Source organism: Pteronotus mesoamericanus, unplaced genomic scaffold (genome assembly GCF_021234165.1).
Source record: "Pteronotus mesoamericanus isolate MK-2021 breed Mesoamerican mustached bat unplaced genomic scaffold, CSHL_Meso_final contig_20, whole genome shotgun sequence".
Classification (NCBI taxonomy): Eukaryota; Metazoa; Chordata; class Mammalia; order Chiroptera; family Mormoopidae; genus Pteronotus; species Pteronotus mesoamericanus.
In genome coordinates, this window is record NW_026555085.1 from 88,970,604 (window position 1) to 88,987,349 (window position 16,746).

The 16,746-nt window shown below is 37.4% G+C and overlaps 1 protein-coding gene across 8 annotated transcripts in view; it reads right to left on the minus strand.

Annotated features, from left to right (window-relative positions):
* The window catches only part of HIVEP2 (HIVEP zinc finger 2), a 188,103-nt gene that overhangs the window by 81,312 nt on the left and 90,045 nt on the right, over positions 1–16,746 (minus strand). For 7 of the 8 annotated variants that reach the window (XM_054570052.1, XM_054570047.1, XM_054570046.1 and 4 more), the window contains exon 2: positions 3,701–3,812. The gene's annotated coding sequence lies outside the window, so the exon portion shown is untranslated. Of the gene's footprint in view, positions 1–3,700; positions 3,813–13,447; positions 13,476–16,746 lie in introns of those variants that run through there. The other variant, XM_054570051.1, reaches the window with a different exon arrangement.

Here is a 16,746-nt window from a genome sequence, read left to right on the forward strand (position 1 = left end):
CTCAGTTTCTTCATACACAAAACAAAATGTGAGTCATATCTCTATACTAGCTATTGCCTTGAGTGAGATAATGTCACACGGGAGCCACTGGCGAACTGTAAAGCATTACCCAAGTTTCAGGTCATCACAGAAACAAGGTCTATGATCAGGAAGTCGCACTGTGTAGGTTTTGTGTGGTGAGAAAAAGATGAGAGGATCCTCCACACAGCCATCCTACACTGCAAGCTGAAGTGAGGAGGCAGGAAGAATGACATGCAGGAGGGAATACTATGAAATGACACAAAAGCGACCCACAGTCAGTTTTTCAGATGGCTACAGAACGCTCATGGAGCGAAATGTGCTTTGCTAGTACCCCTGGTTTCATTAATGCCTGCTGACTGAATGATGAATTCATAAACGGGTAAAGTATAGAATGTATGAGCGAATCCAGGTACAGCCGAGTGGCATGCTTGAAAACAAAGCAGGAAGAGTCAAGTTTTATAGAAGAGGGTAAGAAAAAAAACTGAGAGAAATAAAAACATGTAGCTAACAGCAAGGGGCTCCACTCACTCAGGCTATAATGGGGAAAAAAAACGGCTGTCCTTATAAGTAGACCATAAGCATCCACATGTTTCCTATCAGTTTAGTAATAATCAGAACTACTGAAATGCTCTTAAGTTACCTTGAAACACAGAAGACCCAAACAGAAGAACTGTATATATCTGAAAAGCTATAAAAATGACCCTGTATAAAAGGAAATATTTTGAAGGCCACAACACCTTGAAAATTACAAGATATACCTTGTATTTATGCAATAGCAGGAAAAGGTATATCAAACCATAGAGAACAGATAGCAGATCTTATTTGCAAACTTATCAAATCTGTCTAAGACCTGCTAAAATGTGTCCAAGTAGAAAGAATTAAAAGTTTTCTATTTTCATAGCGGTGTAAGTAATGGGCAAAAAAATAAAAATAAAAATGAAAAGGCATAACAGAAGAGAAAGGAGCAGACGGATGGATGAACAATGAGTTTGGGACATCATAACATACAGCAATCTCCACGGAGGGTAAAATATTTCATGTATCCTAATTCAAAGTAAGATTTCAGTAACTTCTGACTCCAAAAATTACTGTCATAACTATGTAATTCTCAACAAAGTAATTACTGCTCTGAAACCCTATTTCCTCAAATGAATATGGGTTTTTAATTCTTACTTTTAAGCAATTAAGCAGCTACCGCATAGAACTTGACTCTGTGGAACATGCCCAATGAAAGTTAATAGTTTTCACCTTCCCTTTTCCCTTTTCTCAGCTTGAAGAAGAAATACCACTTACACAATTCTGAAATAATTCTCTCCAATGCAATGAGAGCATATAAATCTGTGCACATAGTTAGAAGTTCATAGTTCAGCTAATATTACCTTAAAATGAATAAGGTCAAGACACGTCAAAGTATTGGCGACTTGTAGGGAAATGGCAGAATATGAAAAGCCACATTATTTTATAGATAAAATAATTTGCATTTACTATCTTTAAAAAAAAAGTACCTTTATGGAAGAGCATGCTGATGGTGAGGGTTTTCCTTCTTGCAACCTGTTTTCTATTTGCTGCCAATTTGGAATGGTGAAAATTGGACACATTTTTAGAATTTACAATTTAAAAAAAAAAAACCCTCCTTTGGGCTAATGGACGAGGGCAGGCGAACAGACAAGTCCCGGAGGGACTGCTGATTGTGCAGAGCATACACTCCATGAGAAAAGCCTACCAATTTCATATGAAGTGTTTCCTCACCAAAATAAACCTTTGGCTTAATTGAGAAAACGTACCCATCTCTATGGGTTCTGGTCACGATGATAGGCTAAAGAATTAGTCACATGGTTAATAAAATATAATTATGGTTATGTTTAAACAATGACTGTGACCATTACCATTATTCATCACTACCATCATAATCACTACTGGTTACTGAGGCCCTACTAGCCTTCCAGGAACTTAGTCCTCATATAATCTTACGAATTAGGCAGCATCCTTATTTAACTCAAGGAAAGAATTATTTTAAAGCACAGTGTCCCCAAAGAGTTGACGTCACCAAAGGCTTCCAGGGCGCCCAGTGCAATAAGCAAAGAGGAGGCCGGCTGCACTCCGTGTCTAGGCCGCGCCCATCCTCAGCGGGCATGAACAGAACAGTCTCCCAAACATCAGTTAAATTAGGTCCTGCCAACCGAACTTTAAGTGCAACACTGTAGGGTACTTCAGGAATAATTGTAAAAGACAACCTTGTGAGTAGATGGAAAATTAAATGTGGCAGACAAAGCCATTTAAGTTAGTGGCTCAGAGTATTAATTTTCATCTTCGAACATCTATTATAGCTATTGAAGAAATTAAGGCTTTGCTTTTGAAACTCTTTTTAACATTTCTCTTCCTGATGGGTTTTTCATCTAACTGCCTTATGTCCCTTTAATTATCCAAAAAAGTTTCCGAATGGCACCACGTGCCCATAACAATGGAAATGACTGGTCACAAATACATCTTGGGTCATGAACCTTACAGGCAAAATGAAAAGATACCTGGGGTTTCCACACTTGATATTTCTACAGTCACTGAATGCTCAAAGGCTACACTCACAAATCAAGTTTCAGGGCAAGAGCTTCAAGGGAAATTATTTTCGACAAAAAGAAGGCAGTTGTCAGCATTGTATAAACAACGCAACCATCTCCCTGAAAAACCACCTGACTTCGTCATGTCTTCATATGTCCACGGGCAAAGCAGATAGTGTTAGTTTCAAAGTCTGCTCCCCATGTCACTGGACGCTTTCCTCTCTTATTCATTGTATTTCATCAGGTTTTAAAATAGCTCCACTTTATTCTCAGGAAAAATAAGCTGCACAATCTAGAAATATGAATAGAATTTAGTATTTCAGAAGCTCAAATCCTGTGACTTTAGGAATACAATTTTTTTTTTTCAAATTTTCTGTTACTCTGTAAAGGGTTAATTAAAACATGAGTGTGCCTGGATTTTAAAAAAATTACCAAACCTTAAAATCAGTATCATTTAGACTTCTGATGCCAAAAATCTGTTTGACAGAGCAGGTTTTACTATACTGACATTTTAACAGTAGCCAAAGTCCTGTTCGCACTAAAGGCTGTCTTGGCAGCACCGATAATTTGCTAAAAGCCTAAACTCCCCCTGGTTTAGAGTTTTCTACCTCAAGAGCTTTCTGCAGAAACAGAGCAACAAGGAAGTTGAATTGAGACAATCCTTAACATATCTGTTCTTATCACAGAAACAAAGATTTCTGTAAGCTGTTAATGGTTTAAAGTAGAAAGAGTTGCTGATTTATTCATTTTTACCTTAGATTTGACTCCGATACAATACAGTACAATTGCACACACAGCATCTCGGTAAAAGTAAAATCTGATAAGTTTCACATTACCTCAAGATTAAAAGCGAAAAATCGTTCACAGAGTAAATAAAAAGATCTGCTTCCAAATTATAAATGACATCATTCTCCGATCTCATCCTTTGCATCAGGATGTTTGCAGAAATACGGAGAAACCTGAAAGCATGTTTATTTAGATAGCATCCCCGACATCTTTCACAAGGTTTTAAGGGCCTCAAATTATTACTGTCAAATTTTTACATAAAGCTTAATATTTTGTTTGAGAGGTCTTTCCAATAATTCTAAAATCAAACCACATACAAAACACTCGATTCAACTTACCCAACTGCTGAATGTTAAAAAATTGGTAAGAGTGTTCCAACCAAATCAATTCACTTAATTTTTCAAGTAGATCTGATTACTATCGTCTTTCAAAGAAACTCAAAGACTCCACCTAATGAGGAAAGAAAAACAACAACAAAGAATAGTGTTTAAATCAGAGCAGCATTATATGGTCTATACATTAGCAACACAGAAATCAAATTAATATAATTGTAGTAGTTTCTCCCCAGTTACCATGCTACTTAAAACTATAAAGCAAAAAAAAGCATCTGTCAGCTAAATTAAATTTTCCAGTTTGGGGTAAAATGAATGTTCAAGCATAGAGAAGACAATAAAATAGCAGAACACTGTGAGAGCAGAAGAATTTATTTCCAGTACTGATTGGTACACAAAAATGATGACTATATAACGTTAGTTAGGATACCTAAAATTAGGCATGAGGGAAAGGTGCAGCTGATTGCTTTGAAATTTGACTGGCTGATTCTTATTAATTTACCAATGCAATAAAAATGTGTAAGTTGCAGTTTTTTAAAGCTGTTAAGAAATATGAACTAATACCCAAATACGTCATTTGGAGAGAACTCACTAACAGGAATTTTCAAATCATTCTTAAAATGTTATACCTTGTCTCTCACAGAAAGAGTTTACTAAAGGCCCATAAACAGCTTAATTATGATTTATAAATAATATCAATTAATTTTATTCATTTTACTAGTAGATGTATCTTTTCTGAAGCCCAAATATGAAATTATTATCTAAACTCCATAAGAAGCTCTGAGAGAAAGCAAAGTATATCTCAACTGGCAAGAGCCTAAAACAAATCAGAATGCTGGAGAGTTTACCAGAAGAATGAGACACAAAACTGGACAGCTTCCAGCTACCATATTTTGTCATGGATAATATGCTCCCATGTATAATACACACCCACGTTTTGTGCGCATTATACACAGCAAAATACAGTACTCCTGAATCAGGTTCCCGCAGGGAAGAGTTAGTATGTGTTAAAGTCCCAGAACATGAAATACAACTATATTGAAGTCAAAGTTCAAAAATCTACTCCAATGCCATACATACATGACTTTACATAATACAATTTGAAATTTGCCACATACTTTCACTCCCCCAATCCCACTACATAAGCTAGAAAATTTTATTGATAATTATCTCAGTTAAAGAAGAAAGGTTGAAATAGATTTGCTATCCTCCACTGGAAGGTAGATGCTCAAAAACAAAACAAAATTATTCCTAACAATGAAGACAAATAGCAACAATTATACACACCAAGTAGAAATCCAGAGTAGTCATGGAACTAGGTTTCCACTTCTAAGACAACCTATGTCTAGATACCTGATTTACTGCTATTCAAGAAATAGTTATCTAGGAAACTCATTTGGATACAAACTCAAAAGATTTATTTATTCATAGCTATAGTCTTTATTATTATTTTATGGATCTTGCCATAAATATGACAAGACAAAAGTCAAACAGTTTGGTTATTTTTAACTACTATCAACAAATATAGGCACCTAACCAACAAATTGCAAAATGATACAAAATTATATAGTCATTTTTACATTTGAACATCTAGAGCTGTGAAAATAATTTTTTATTTTCCCAGGTCTTTCATGAAAGAATTAGAAAGTCTCTTTTCAAACAATATTTGGTAGCTATATTCATATCATCTCTGAATTCTTGTGTTATTATACTATTTACCAACTTAACTTTATGTAAGTCACTTTCCAATAAAAAGTAATGGTGCTTCTTCTCATGGTGCAGAATGAAACTGAAGATTCTTAAAAACCATTTCTCACTAAAGTGAGCCCTTGTGAATTGTTGGTGAGATAGCAAATTGGCACAGCCACTATGGAAAACAATATGGAAGTTCCTCAAAAAATTAAAAATTAGAACTACCATATGACCCAGTGATTCCACTTCTGGATATTCGTCTAAAGAAATCTAAAACGTTACTTTGAAAAGATATATGTATCCCAATGTTCACTGCAGTATAATTTACAATACTCAAAATATGAAAGCAAACTAGGTATCCATTAATAGATAAGTGAACAAAGAAGATATGATATATACACAATAGAATATTACTCAGCCATAAAAAAGAATGAAATCTTGCCATTTGCAACAACATGGAAGAAACTTGAGGGCATAATACTAAGTGAAATATGTCAGACAGAGAAAGACAAATACTGTGTGAGTTCACTTATATGTGGAATTTAAAAAACAAAACAGGACCAACAAACAAGACAGGACCAAATTCATAAATACAGAGAACAAACTGATAATTGCCAGAGGGGAGGGTGGTTAGGGGAATGGGCAAAAAAGGTGAAAGGGGTTCAGAAGTACAAACTTCCAGTTATAAAAAGTTACGGAAATGTAAAGTACACCAGAGGAAACATAATAACATTGTAGTAACTATGTATGGTGTCAAATGGGTACTAGACTTAATTGTGGTGATCACTTTGTAAGGTATACAAATGTCTAATCACTATATTGCACACCTGAAAGGAATATAATATTGTATGTCAACTATAATGAAAAACTACATTTAAAAAATTCTTTCCCACTAATTTTTCAACGTATAGTATGAAATTGACTGGTACAAAAGTATGTATCTACCATTCCTCTTTCTGTCTTGATTTATTTCTTAGGTTAAGTACGATTTTTTTAGAATGTGTAGTTCTTGCCACATAAGAGGACTCCAGCTACTTGACCGTGGCCAGTCATTCAGCCAGTATTTTAAAAGGTTGTGATATGGCACCGTACATCACATTTCAAAAGCAGGAAGTACAAAATATGTTAGTCTCCTGTTTGGCTAATTCCTTTAAATGACTGCCCCTCATTAGTCCAAAAGATACAGATATGTTTCCTGTTTAACAGGTAAACTTCATGTGTACAAACCTCAATACAACATTCTTTAGAAATGTTTGTTTACATAGACGTTAACAGTGACAGCTGAGATATGATCACAGATTCCTTTCAATTTTTACATGATACAGCAGTGCAACCCCTAAAATAGTGTTATAACCTGACTAAAGCAGTTGGATCAAAATCCCCTTACCTTCCATTTATTTCTTATTGCCTGCCTCACCACACTGAGAAATAAAACCAAACAAAACAAAACCCTCACCTCAGTCAGTGGTATTTTGGCTCCATAAGAAAATCTAAATACCCGTATTTTGCTATGTATAATGGGCACCCACGTTTTTGGTCCAAACTTTCAGGAAAAAAAAAATCTCTCATTTTAATTTTTTACTTATTTATGTTTAGAAGCAAAACTGATTATTGTGTTCCCTGGTATTATTTTGCATACGAATATCATTATTGCTTTCTAGAATTACACTTTTAACGCATAAGAATGAATAAAAGAATTAAAAACATATAGATATGGAATTAGTACTACCCATGTATAATGCGCATCCTTATTTTTCCCAGAAAAATTTGGGCAAAGAGTGCATGATACATGGCAAAATACAGTATATCTGAACTTTGCATTTCACTCAGTTACATGGTTTAAACAATGGAGTAAATTATCATTATGTAATATTTGGTACTGTTGTCGCCAGCGGGTCTATTTCACTCATCTGCATACAGTAAGTCAGATGTGCCTACAATGATAGACTGGAGTAACTTTCTCAAAATGAAAGGTTGCCCCATGCAGCACGCAGGATCCCTGCTTCCTGAGTTGACTAGGACACCCTAGGGGCACGTCAGCCACGTGTGCTGTTGCAACAGGGAACACAGTACATCAACTCTTTCTGGAGCACTTTACGGTAGCAAATTTTAATGTCTTTATAGCCCGGGACTCATCCTTAGCGGCCAATGAATGCCCTTCTTTGACTGACTAGGAGGTGGGGGCCCAGGAGATCACAGCCACTTGCCCATGATCATGCAACTAGAAGGTAGGTTTCCTGACTAAAATTGCACTCTTTTTCCCTTTACCTCATAGAGCTTCTTTGCCTCCTATAGGCAAAAGCTCAGTTATATTTAGCAGGAGTTTACTGAGCACCAAGGATGTTAAAGATGCTTCTCAGTTAAAAATGGGAAGGAAAGGAGTGCAAGGTGAATGAGAATAGACCCACGAGTATTACAGGCTCCATGACACCCCCTCATCATGGTAATAACCAACTCTCTTATTTGCAAACCTAATAATAAAAAAAAAATGACCAAGGAGAATAAGGGGACTGAAAATACCTTGAGACTTACACATCCAAGACATGTTGGCATATCTTGGCAGAACTACAAGATAATATTTGGAAAGCAATACTCTAACGGCCAGAGTTAGTACGGGTGTCTTACTTACTAATTTAAATTAATCATCCTTATAAATACATAACAACATTGAAGACATTTTTCAACCAGAAAAACATTCTTATTCCCTCCACGCAATCACAATTATTTTCACTTTTAAAAATTTTAATCTAGTATTTATTTGCCTCTAGGTAAGCATATTTTCACATAGATGCTCTTCTAACACACATATAATTATGCATTCTCATTTTTTAAATTAACGTGTCCTAAAAACATTCTATATTTCCATGTAATTCACAGTTCTCATTTTTAATGGTCATATAATAGTCCATAGAGTTGGTATACTTAGTTATTTCCTTAATCATTCCTGTATGTGAGAACATTTCAGATATTCTCATTTATTTTTAACACTAGAGATATGGTTTTTTCCCTTAAAACATTAACAGAAATATACTCATTATATCAAAGTGTATAAATATTTTATTGACTTCAAGTTTATAGGCAAATTAATGTCAAGAGATTGAAATTACCTATAAAGCCACCAGCAATACATGAGCATTCTACTTTCACCAAACTCCCTCACCATTGTATGTGATTAAATTTTTTGGTGGTTTTATTTAATGTAATGGTATTTCAGGGTTGCTTTTTTAATTTTAACGGTAACCATAATTACTCTTCTATTTTAAAATAATTTTGACTTCCATCTTTAGTGAAATTATCTATTCATCTAATTTGATTACATTTAGGTTCTATTTTATTTTCTGTGAATTTAAGTGGGCTTTTTATATGATGCATATATTGTTTTTTCAACAAATTGTTCTGTAAGTATATTTTTAGATATTTAACCATTTAATAAATCTGGCATGTATTTGGATCCACAGTGAGGTACATATTCAAATAGTTAAGACATATTCCAAGTTACCCACAACAGTACTTACTAAGCTTGCTATACAATGTTATAACATATGTGTCTATTGTATTGTAATGGGTCCATTTCTGGGTCCTCTCTGTTGTTACATTGATCTATGTATTTCAAATGGAATGTTTGTTCAGACAGTATGATGACTGGCATTGTTTGGTACAGTTTTCAGCAATTTAATTACAGTTGTTTTATGGTTTGTTTGAATCTTCAGTTAGGCTAGCTCCTATACTTTATTCTCTTCTTTCATATATTCCTTAATATTGGATTGGCCAAAAAGTCTGTTATGTTTTTTCCCAAAAATAAGAAGCCTGTTTTTCATTTTCATCAATTGCTTTACTGACTTGGATATCCGAGTACGGCGGCTGTCTCCCGCTATTGGCTTCTAGTGGGTGGAGGCCAGGGGTGCTGCTAAACATCTTCCCATGCATAAGACAGCCCTGCAGCAAAGACTTTTTTGGCCAAAATGTCAGTAGTACCACGAAACTTCACAAACCACTTTTGACACATTCGATCAGTCACAGAACTCTCCCCATACACTGCACAAATCTTTATTTTGCACTTCAGTTGCATTTTCACCTTTCTTGAAAAAAAAATTGAGCATAATATGCCAAACATGTTGCCTATTTTCTTCCCTCTTCCATATTAAAATAGCTACACAAAAGTTCACCAATTTTGTTGTTTCTTATAAAATGCACACTGATATGAAAGCTGTCACAATACAGTTTAACAAAATTGTTTTGAATGAAGTTAAAGACAACTAAGCACTACTAGAGCCATTGTACAGAGAAAAATAAATGAACTTTTTGGCCAACCCAGTATTTCCTTGTGTTCACAGGCATACTCACAAAATTCTCATGCATTTTTCCCAGATTATATTACTTGATTAAGTGTATTATTTGACCTTCATATTCAGCCATACCCCTCCCAAAAAAACAGTTCCCTTTAGGAGTCTGAATAAAATTGTATTGATCACACATAGAAGCATCTTGTCATTATTTTGTTTTCCATTAAAAAAACACAGTGTATTATAATCCATCTCTACATTTATCATATTTTAATTTACTATTTGATAAATATTTATGTTCTACAAGTCTCCTGGTTCTGTGTCTTTCCTCATTTCCATTTAATTTGCCTAAAAATACTTCACTCCTCAAGTCAAGCAACTAAATTGTGTTAATTCGTCACAAGGGCCCCTGAATGCTTTACACGTAGGTGAACAATGATGAAAGAGAAGACATGTATTTTCAGTCCTGTCTAAGCTAAAACATCTTAATTACCTCAACAACAGTGAAATTAAACTATGTAAATGACACAACCACAAAATAATATCCCATGCAACCTATTTATTTTTCTTAGTATATTTATAAGACAAAGCCCTGAGTTCATTTCAAACACAGCTAATTGGCTGAGATTACCTAACAGCCTCCCCCATCCCTCCATCCCAACCAGTGTCTCTTATTTCTGTTATCTGCAAAGTGGGTTTGGACTCAAAGAAAGAGAAAAACTAATAGAGAAATGTAAATTACTAAAAATTATAAAAACATATTGTAAACTAAAATTTGACTGAGAACAGTCTACATGTTGTTGTACATGTTAATTACATCCACATGTTATCTTCCTTGATTTAAAAAACCTAGGTACCCTCAAGGAATCTTATATTTTACAAAGCCTACGTTGTACATGAAGAATTCCAGACACTACGGTGAAAGGGGAGGACAAACAGAAGAAATGGGAGGAGGGAAAGCCAGGAGTATCTGTAAGAAGGCTGGCGAATAAGGACAAAAGCTGTTTTCCACCCACATTTTGAAAGTCACACTGTGTGCCAAGTCGAGTGAAGGCATGAGTGATGTGCTTCTCCACCTTCCCGAAGAAAGAAACACGGAAAAAATGTGGCAAATATTTAATCTAAGCCTTGTTTCCTGAAAAACTGCAAGATGCCCACAAATTTTCTTTCCCAGAGTTCAAAATAGCAAGCTGAGTGGGTGTAAGCACTTCAAGTGAAAAAAAAAAGAAGAAGAAGAAAAAGGTAACTAAGGAAAAGGAAATCATACTTTTTGCTCCTCATTTTGAGAATTTTCAGAGGCCTTCGGAGGGATTTTAATGATTTTGGATCGGGTGGTTGTTTTGAATCAGAATACAAATACAGTCCTGATGGCTTAAGTGAGGCCCTCTGGCCACTTTGAAACCTTTTCTTAGCTTTTTTTTTTTATGTTAGGACTAAATTTACAACCTCACTGATGTAGTTAGAGTTGCAGGTTCCCTAAGCTACAAGCAGATCCCTAAGTCACTACAATACAACACTGGCCTAAAAGGGCAGCTGAAGCTTCATGGGGTCTCTGCTCGTCCCAGGAAAAGGGACTTTCCTCAACAGGTCTGTGAAACCTTTGCAGAGAGTCACCAGAGCTTATTAAAACGTTGATTATGGTTCTGCACGTCTGGTGTGGAGTTCAGGCTGTTAAGCTCCCAGGTGATGCTGATGCACTGGTCCGAAGTCATTTTAAGAAGCAAGGCTCCAGTCTATAAAAATAGGTTACTAATAGCCAGACAACAGAAATGACAAACCACCAATTAAGACTTTTGCAAGGACCGAACACTGTGCTAGTTGTTATAGGAGATGATAAGGTTCATGATAACATAAGCCCTGAGCCAACATATAAAAATTATTTAAAAAATTTAAGTGCCAACGGCTAAACAGTGTGGTGATAATTCTAACTATACCGGGAATTGAGAACAGGAAGTGTGCAGTCGGGGCCAGAATAGTGGCAAATGACTCCACAGAGGTCAGACTAGATCAGACCCCAGGCTGTGGGTAATGGGAGCAGAGGCCAGAAAAAGCAACTCTAGAAGGAAGTGCCCGGGTTCCAACGAGGGAAAACTAGAGTGTACTTGCTTTGTGGCTGTGGATATTATCATCTGGCACTTTTAACCAGGTGAAGGAAAGTTCCGACCTCGGTTAAAATTTGTCGGTTTGGGAATTATAACGCTGTTCCAGGACACTAAAGGAATGGGCAGTCCTGCCTCAGTTTTATGCAAATTCTCTCCACTGACAACAACAGCCTTCTTTAATGACATTTTAGGTAGAAGTCTGGTAGTACAGAATTACCATTTTTGTGTATTATGCGTGTGTATGCCTTTGATAAACACATGCTTTTAATGATTAACAATTTTTAACAGCATTAGACTATAACTTTTCACAATAGAATTAGTGGTTGTTATTTAGTGCCTTAATTGTATTTCTGTAATAAAAACAAATACATTTTTCTCCTATAAGATACTTTTGGAAGGCACATACCCACACAACACCCTTGGCTCCAACATTTTTTTCCCTTTCCTCCCACACTGGCTGACAATGAGAAGAAAACATACCCAGAAACAGAGTGAAATTATTAATGAATGATAGCCTAGATTTTTAAAAAATCTTTCATTTTCCTGTCAATCCACAATGTACTGGGTATATTGCTCAATGGGCCCAACAGAAACAAAACAGGATTGCAAACGTCAATATAAATATGAAAATTCAATCTCCAAACTTTTTTTACGGAAGAAAATTACAGGGAGAGCAGGGTGCCTGTAAGCTACAGGAGGGAAGGGGCACATCTGAAAGAGAAGTAGCACAGGTTAGCGTTCCCAGGTCAGTCAGCAATCTCACTGATTTTCGGTTTCACCTGTGAAACTAGCAACTTCATACCCTGTTGTAAGTCGTAAGAAACGAAGGATGGAATTTTGTAAATGTTACATTTCACATTAATGCTAAGTGCCATGACTATCAGCTACTGTCCCTTCCATGTTCCTATCCTACAGAAATTCCCAGTGTTTGCTGGAAGACAGAATTTTAGCAACGGATTATGGTAAACCTCCGCAATTTCAAAGCATCTAGACTTGAACATTATAAGGTACCAGCATCACTAGAGCTGTGTTAAATAAGGCCCTAGTGTTCAGGACGCACCGATGGAGTTACCGGCACCCCCAATACATTATGTACATGACACAGCTAGGACTCATTAATGACAATAAAAAGATACTAATATGAGGATGCTAAATTGTTATCCATGAATGGCTGCAAAGCACTAAATTGAATGCAAACAGGGAGGCCCTAAAAAGATCATGAAGTTTGTCTTCTACAAATCCCTCCCCCTTTCTGTTCTGAACCCCTTCAGGTGACCTCCCCTAACTAGGGCATGGGCTCCTGCAGGCTGCACTCCCCAATCTACTGCAAAAGAGGAACTAATAGTCTTTTTCATGCTAGCCTAACAGAAATGTAATGGTGCTCATTAGCAAATTTACTTTAAGGAATTGAACAAACAAACAAATAAAAAACTTTTGGACATTATAAAACTTAATACAAAGAAATAAAGGACAGTTGGGGATTGGATTTTACTACAATAAACTCCCCCTCTGTGGGCTATGTCATTACTCAGCCTATTAAGGTACTCTGCCATCTAAACTAGAACAAAATATGGTCTGTTTTCAGTCTGCTGAGACAATCTGAATCAAAGTGGCCCTTCTGAAGACAGCTCATCAATGAGAAACTCCCTGCCCCCCAATCCTGGCCTGGGTCTTACCTTCAGGTTATTTATAAGGCAGAGTCCCATTTCTTTCTTCCCCAGTATTTATCATTATAATCCTCTGTGTTTATGGGTCCACCTGCTTTTAGAATCACCTATACATATTAGCAGAAGTTATAAGAGTTGCATTTGCAACAGCACACACGTCTAACTACAAGCCTAGAACTGTGGTGGAGATAGGTTCAGTTAAGAAAGGTTTCCCAGCCAGAATTATTTTCCTCACTAACAGGACTGCCAGCCTAGATCAAATGAAGGTCGATGCAATGTCCCCAGAGGAAGCTGTTCAACTCGCTGGGTCGGTTCCCCTGAGCCCTGCCAAGAAGGCCCTGCAGACTGACAGCTGACCTGCCAGAGCTGGTGTCTCCCCCCAGGCAGACAGGCCCTCCCCCGGACGACAGGCACTGAAAGCCAGCAAGGCAAAGCTGAGCAGCTGCAGGCAGCCACTTGTGGCTAACACCAAGGCAGGCTCCCTCTGCCACCGTGTTAGAAACCTCTGACCATGACTTGGGCTGTCAAAATGTATAGTGCGAGACAGGACATCCCTCCTGGCATTCTGGTGGGTGAAGCCTAGGCCAGGGCAACAAGAGCCTGGCCCGAGGACAGCCTGCTCCTCACATCAAAGCCGGCGGCCCTGGGAGGCTGGCGAGCCGCCAAAGACGCAGAGAGCAGCAGGGGAGTGTGTTGCCTTAGGACAATAGCAAACTGGGACGTGGAAGAGTCTGTAAATTCCAAGCACTGGGGAGGTCTGCTCAGAGATTTTACCCTCTCCTGTCAGGGCTCTGATTTAATTTCCTTTGAAGGAGAGGGGGAAAAAAAAGAATAAAAAAAAGAGAGAGAGAAGAAAAGAATATACATTCCCAAACCTTCTGTCTGCGAAAGCAGACACCACAATGCAAGTTATGTCCTCTGGCCCTTCTCAGCTCAGAGCCACTGTCTAAAACAATAGAGCTAAGTGAGATGTGACAGTCTCCCATTTCATCTTAAAAGGGCATTAAGTCTAAGGAGTAATTAAGATCATTTAAATGCAAACATCACCGCTCCATTGCTAATATCCTCCCAGATATTTCTCATCAATTCTGTTTAATTAAAGAAGCAGCGCACGTTAATTATAACATGACAGTTTATTTATTTGACAGGACACAGTATACAGTCCCATTCCGGGTAACAAGAATTTAAGATGAGGCATCAAACTCTCACTCACCATGATGACTCAGCTCTCAGAGTACCTGAGAGGTTCTACCCAGAAAAGTACTGTACCCACTCGCTCAACAGAAATGAAGGTGATCAAGAATCCCTTTCTAGCCTCCTCATTTTATCTTAATGGCTTTTGCATAAAAACATACAGGAAATAACCTAAGGGGGGGAAATCTGTAAAAGAAAAATCAATCACTCTCCATTCCATGGTCTTAAAATGTGATTCCTAAGCACCAGGACAAATGCTGCCACTGTCCTGAGGCCCTGTCAGGGGGGCCAGCATCAAAGGGAAGCGCAGCCCTTCGGTCCCTGGGGGTGCCTGGGTGCCATCGGGAGAACCCACACTACAGAGCTCGGGCAGAACAGAGAGAGCCTTGTGGGGTTTCCTTTCAGAGGAAATGAATATGAGTTGAGGTCACTCAACTCTAATCCACCCTGTACATCAGGGTTACCCTTCTAGCAACACGTGCTCCATTTAGGCACCGGTTTGCCAGGGGCCCCGCATGCCCTCTATGGTGGCTTGCCGGGGTGGAACAACTTCCAACTCATTGCTAATCCAGTATGGGGAAGGCTAAGGTACAGACTTTTACTTGATTGCATAAAATGTAGAGCTATTTTCAGCTTCTGAGTCACCAGTCTGGCTCTTTCACCAGTCCTAAAGCCGTATTACAACCCTTTAAAAATATCTTTTCTCTTCAATTTCACTTATTTTAACCCCAAAAGTTAAAAGAATCCTGCAAAGTTTCAAAGAGATGGAACCATGAAATGTAAGGGGGGGGAAAAAAAAAGACCGAAAGTGTTTTACAAATATTTTCAATTTGAAACAGATACCATTTAATGGTAGGAGGTCAGGCCCTACGCTTTCATCAGTTATTTTCAAAACCTTTAAAAAACCCTGAACAATTAACACTTAGCAGGATTTTAGTGCTGGAGGACACAAGTCAATTTTGTTTTAGTCACACTTCTAAGACTTTGAAGAGAAACATTAAAAAAAAAATGGAAATTTTTAAAAAACCTGCTGATATAGGAAGAAACAGCTATTGCAGTAATAATTCCACTGGGATTTGCGCTGGATATTATCAAAACAGGATGTTTTGTTCGTTGTTCCTCATGAAGACTACCAAACGAGAATAAGACCACAAAATACATCAAAACTACAACTCTAGGTGAAGTTTGCAAGTATTTAAAAAGCAAGATAAAATTTTTATTCATGTATTTAAAATGCTTCTTCAATGTGAGATGACCTCTGGAAGTGTTTCTTGTTTTCAGGAACGCCAAAAGGGAAACAGTTACATAACAGTCCTGTGATGGTCCAGCATCCTAGTGCCAGGAGCATAATCTTCAATACAGGACCATCGCAGATGAGGGTTCGCTGCTAAGATTTCTTATTTTAACAATTAACATGAATTAACCCAGAGTAACTAGATACCTGTTCCATTGAGTTAGAGGTTAATTCCAATAACATATGGATTCCAATAACAAACTTTTCTAATGGTCATTTAATGAAATGTGATGAAGCTACTGGCACTCAAAGACGAGCTTAATCTAAGTGGATTTAGAGATACTTCTAAATAGGTATGACTAGCATACCTAGACGTACAGTCTTATCTGGGTGGGGTGGGGAGGGGAGAGCAGGGCTATCTCCTCTAGAAATGAAATCATAATTTTTTCACTGCTTTCTGCCTAAGTAAATGGAAGCATATATAGTATCCTCTTATCCTCACCCACAGAGCCCCACTTGGGAATGTAGAATAATAAATGGAGAAAGTGCATCTAGGAAATAATCACACCTAAATATTCTCTCAAGCAGATAGTTCAGCTGTGCTCTGTCCATCAGGTACTTAGGGAAATAGCTAGAAGAGTCTCCCAAAAAACCACTGCTCCCACGATCCCATGAATGGGCCTCCATCCAAACCACGCACAAGCGCCAGGTCAACCATGAGCCTCGTAAGGACATAGAAGTTTCTCTTTTCTTTTGACATCCTAGGGGCTATATTTAATCAATAAGGCTGATCGTTTCATTTTTTACAAAACTATAAAAATATCTTTTTAATATCTCACCACCTAACAAACTTTTCTGTCTGGTGAAATAAAAATTTTGC